Here is a 5,535-nt window from a genome sequence, read left to right on the forward strand (position 1 = left end):
ATTTTGTTTATTTTTAGTTTTCAACATTTCTTTCCACAAGATTTTGAGTTACAAATTTTCTGCCCATCTTTCCCCTACCCCACCCCCAAATAGTGATCCTACTGAATACCCCTTCTCCCAATCTGCTCTCTCTTATATCCTCTCCAATTACCCTCCCTCAGTTGTTCTAGTATGGTAAGATGGATTTCTATACTGCATTGCCTATATATCTTATTTCCTGGTTGCATGTAAAAAAAAAGAATGTTTTTTAAACATTTGTTTTTAAAACTTTGATATCCAGATTCTTTCCCCTTTCCTTTCTCACCCACACCTACTGGGAAGATCAGCAATTCAATATACGTTGTACATTTGTAGTTACACAAAATGTTTCCATAGTAGATATATTGTGAAAGACTAACCATATTTCCCTCTATCCTATCAAGACCCCCACTTATTCACTGCAGCCAGCGCAGTTAGTGGGCTAGCAAGAGGTGAGAATAATGAGACAGGGGTGTAATCAATAGTCTACTTATTACAGGGCAATTTCATACAGAGCCAAAGATACAACGTGGTCACAGAGTTTATATGCCCCCAGCAGAAGGTCCGCATGACCCAAAAGGATGTAGAAAATGTACGAGGACCCTCCCTTGATATTGTTTAATATTTACCCTTGCTTAAAGTTATTTATTAGAACAATATCCTAGGACCATGTATGGAGGAATAAATAAACAAGATTACATGCCCTCCTGCTTATCTGCCATGTAACCTTGCAGATAATTGTATAGGGGAGGGGAACATTCTGTTAGTGGGGAGGGCGACCCCCAAATGTTTTCTACACCTATTCTATTTTCTACTTTGACCCTGTCCCTTTTGAAAAGTGTGTGCTTCTAACTACCCTTCCCCCTTCTATCATCACCTTTCTTATCCCCCTATAATATTCCTAGGACTTTTCTTTTTGTGATCTCTTTCAAGAGGCAATTGTAGTACACTTGACACATTTACTAGCCGGGTGACTTTGGGCAAGTCACTTAACCCCAATTGCCCTCCAAAAAAAAAAGTGATTGGTGGATTCTTTCAATTTATCTTTTCCTTTTTGGTTCTAGAATATCAAGACAATTTTCCTTGAGAATTTATTATTTTTTTAAGTTATCAACATAACATTTATTTTCTTAATGCTGAAATGAAGAAATTGGAAAGAACAGAAGTTAACATGGAATTACATAAAGCAGGGCAGCTTTGAAATATGTGTTTTTTATTTTTAATGCAAGCTGTTTCCTATATAGTCTTGTTCTGTTCTGTAAATATGCAAATGCTCATCTTTATAAATGTCAAAATGACAATGTGAATGCTCGTATTTATAAATAACAAAATCCCAATAAAATTAAAATTTTTAAAAGATTCTTGAATATTTCAATTTAATGAAATTCAAATAAATGTTGGTTTATGATCTATGAGACCATATCCTCTCACAGAATGTGAAGAGATAACAAATTATCCAGTCCTAGTAGTCTAGGAGCAGACATCCTCATGGTGGTGGGAGAGGTGGGGGCTACAGAACCTTTGCAAATAAAGGCAGCATATGGTGGCAGGATGGAGCAAAGGAATCATCCAGCAAAGTGCCCTAGGAATGGTTGGCAGGAGGAGAGATCATTTGGGATCTGGTTTCAGGAGTGTCTTGCTTGTGGCAGGGGGCAGGGACCTGGTTGGAGCCTTGAAGGCAAAGGTTTTCCGATGGACAAAGCTGAGGGGGGAATGAGGAACAAAGCCACCAATAGATGGCTTTGGGAGGTCCAGACAAGTTTCTGGCCATGGAAATGACAGAACCGTATCTTTGATCCATGAGTGGCCAACTGCTCTCAGTCATGGCTGTCCACTAAGGGCTGAGTGAAGCCCAAGGCTGTTCTCCCTTCTTGCTGAAGCCTTCTCCATGCTCAACTTGGCCCATATAGGCAAAGTGACCACTGGCAAATCACTGTCCCTCTAGCCCTCAGTTCCTCCAACTGTAACGTGAGGAGGTGAAGTACATGGCTTGCAAAGTCTCATCTAGGTCTAAATCTATGAACCCACCAATGGAAGAGGAGCTTCTCTCTGTGATCGGCTGCTAAGCTGGGGACAGGACATGGCTGAGGCAGCCCAGGAGCACTGGTGGCTGCTGGGGTTGCTGCCCCTGCTCCCCTTTCTCCAGGTACTTCTCCCCATTGCCTCTGTAGCTGCTGCCTGCCCTGCTCTTCTTTCCCCTCCCAACATTCATTGCATTTTCTGATGAGGTATCTGTGGGCCAGAGAAGGGAAGTGATCCAGTCAGCCAAGGTAGGATGTCAGGGCATGGGCTAGAACTCAGGTCTTAAGACACCTGGGCCCCCCATGTCTGGCATTCTTCCATTTTCTGTCCTGGTTCCATCCTTGGTTCAGGTCTCAAGACAAGTTGAGTGGAAGGGGTACTTTCAGATGCCTTGGTTGTTCTCATTTTGTCCTTAATGATTTCTCCCCCTGCTATAATAGAGGTAGGTGAGGAGGAAACCAATTTCCATGAGGACCCCTTGGAGCAGGGTCAGTAGCAGAGGCCAGGGGCTTTTCTGTTCCCCAATCATCATGACCTGGACGGTTCTCTCCAGGCTTACTCTGGTCCCAGGGACAGTCACTTGACAGGTAAATTTGAGATATGGTCCTGAGGCCTTGGGGTGAGGGTTAGCTCAGAGGAATGGAGGGTTTCTCTGCTGAACTCCAGGGAAGAGAGAATAGGCCCTGTCCAAGAGAAAACAGGGGTTTCCCCACACTCAGAGACTGAGGGAGCAACACAAATCACTTTCACTGGGTGTCCAGGCTCCAGGGTCTCTGGAATGTAGATGTCTCACTCCTCCTTCAGAGCTTAACCATATACCTTAGGTAATTCAATTTCAGTTGCCATCCTCTGTCTCTCCAGAAGAAGTACTGTTCACTGTCTCTTTCTTGTACACCCATGATGCTCAGGGAGAAGTTGTTCTTCATAGGGTCCCCAATAAGATGGAATCACCCCTTGGTCTTTTCCTGCACCTCCTGCTGTGGGTCATTTGTCAACACTGGTTTGTCTCTGGTAATGTTGGGTCAATACTTGAGCCAGTATCCAAAAGCTTGGGAGCTACTGAGTTGGAAATATGAAGGGTAGGAGAAAGAACAGGGGACCTGGATGCACTTTCCCTCTTCTACTGTCACTGCTGCCAGGGCCTCTGATTTAAGCCCTGGCACCTTGGACAGGGACCGTGGGACCAAGTTGAGGCTTGAGACACTCTCTGTCTGTGCTGCCCAACAGGGACCTCACAAGGACCCAGACTTTAGATGGTGAATGCTAGGAGAGAACTTTAAAAATTTTTAGAGTAAGGAGGGACCTCAGAACTTGGAATGTCAGAGCTGAAATGTCTGGTTGGACATATATGGTGATGATAATTGAACCCCTGAGAGCTGATGAGACAATCAAGTGATACAGAATGGAGAGTGATGAGAGGAGGGTACAAGAGTGGGCATGCTCATGATTAATGGTTAGAAATAGAAGAATATCCAGTAAAGCACACTGAGAAAGATCAGTTATACTGGTAGAAAGAGAACTGAGAGAGCTGTGATGTGAAAACTCAGAGAGAAGGGAGAATTTGGAGGAAAGTCTGATCTATAGTGTCTAATGTTGTGAAGAGGTCCAGACTGAGGAAAGGAGAGGAAAGGAGAGGAGAGGAGAGGAGAGCAGAGCAGAGCAGAGGAGAGCAGAGGAGAAGAGAAAAGAGGGTTGGGGATTGAGAATTTCTTGAAGGATGATTTCTATGTTGTTTATTTTTTTTTATCGTGGTTTTCAGGAAGCTTAATAAATTTAAAATTATCTCTCCTGGACCTGTTTTCCAGGTCAGTATTTTTTCAATGAGATGTTTAACATTGACTTCTATTTTTTAATTTGTCTGGATCTGTTTTATAGTATCTTGAAATGTCATAAAATCATTAACTTCCATTTCCTCCAATCTAATTTTGAAGGAATTATTCTCTTCAGTGAGTTTTTGAAATTCCTTTTCCATCTGGCACAATCTACTTTTTAAGGAATTCTTCTCCTAACTGGCTTTTTGGGCCTCTTTCACATTTGAGTTAGTCTATTTTTAAGGTCTTATTTTCTTCAGTATTTTCTGGCTCTCCTTTAGCAGGTTGTTGACTTGCTTTACATATTTTTCTTGCATCATTCTCAGTTCTCTTCCCAATTTTTCCTCAACTTCTCTCACTTGATTTTCAAAATCCTTCTCAAGCTACTCCATGTCCTGTACCCAACTAATATTTTTCTTAGAAGCTTTTGATGCTGGAGTTCTGACTTCATTGTCCTCCTACCTTCCATGCTTTGATCCTTGTTGTCTCCCAAAAGGGATTGTATGGTCTCTTTGTGCTTCCTCTGCTTCCTTATATTACCAGCTAATTACTTGACTTTTGAGCTCTTTGCCATGGTAGAACTCTCCTTCCAGAGTGGAGAGCTTTGTCAAAAATCCCTGGGTATTGGCAAATGTTGTCAGAGATATAAGGAGGCTGCACTGCCTATAGACACCACACTGGTACTCTGGCAATTCTCACCACAGGACCACTTCCCAAGAGAGGGACCCAGATGCAAGAAGGTTAAAGCAAAAGTGATTACCCTCTGAATAGTCACTTTTTCCCCCTTTGATCTGCAGGCCAGGAGCTCTGGAGGGATCCATGTGGCAGTAGCTGCTGCTGCCTTACCTCTGCTACCTCTCACCCCTGGGACAGCCATAAGACTGCACTGTTCCTACACCCCAGTTGCAACAGAGTTCCCCACTGACCTTCTAATATCTCTTTGCCATTTATGGGTTGCAAAATCTGGAAACCACCACTGCTGCTGCTGATTCACTCTCTTGAAGTCTGCTCTGGCTGGCCTGCTGGCTGGTGATGCCCTGGAGATGGAACCTGGTGGCTGAAACAGGACTGTACTCAGCTCCCAGTTTGGTGTGATAGACCCCTCCTGTTGGCCTGCCAAGCTGCCTTTAGTAGGAGATTTTTTTTTCTCCCTGTCACTTAATAGGCTATGTAACTGTAAAATTTGTTTAGAGTTATATTTTGCAGGTAATTGAGGTGGTTGTGGGGGGAGCTCATGGGATTTCCTGCTTCTACTCAACCATCTTGGCTCTGCCCCCTTGATTTTTGGTTTTAATCTGACCTCCAGAATATCATATTTCAAGCCCTTAGATCCCTTAATGTAAAAGGTGCTAGATCTTTTGTTATCTTGATTGTCTTTCCACAATACTCAAATTGTTTCTTCCTGGCAGGTTGTAGTATTTTCTCCTTGACTTGGGAACATTGGAATTTGGCTATAATATTCCTTAGGAGTTTTCTTTTTAGGGATCTTTTTCAAGAGGTAATCGGTGAATACTTTCAATTTCTATTTTGCCATCTGATTCTAGAATATCAGGGCAGTTTTCCTTGGGAATTTCTTTTTTTTTTAATTTTTTGACTTTATTAATTTGTTAGTTTACAAGTTTTAGTTCCACAATCCCCTGAGTTTCGAATTTTCTACCCCTTCTTCTCTTCTCTCCACCCCTCC

At 42.7% G+C, this 5,535-nt stretch overlaps 1 pseudogene; it reads right to left on the minus strand.

Annotated features, from left to right (window-relative positions):
• Positions 1-2,452: 2,452 nt before the first annotated feature.
• LOC138149876 (sialic acid-binding Ig-like lectin 13) lies at positions 2,453-4,728 on the minus strand (annotated as a pseudogene).
• Between the last annotated feature and the right edge of the window lie 807 nt (positions 4,729-5,535).

This window comes from Petaurus breviceps, unplaced genomic scaffold, assembly GCF_028583685.1.
Source record: "Petaurus breviceps papuanus isolate PSGF00001 unplaced genomic scaffold, PetGlider_PUasm1.0 90849, whole genome shotgun sequence".
Classification (NCBI taxonomy): domain Eukaryota; kingdom Metazoa; phylum Chordata; class Mammalia; order Diprotodontia; family Petauridae; genus Petaurus; species Petaurus breviceps.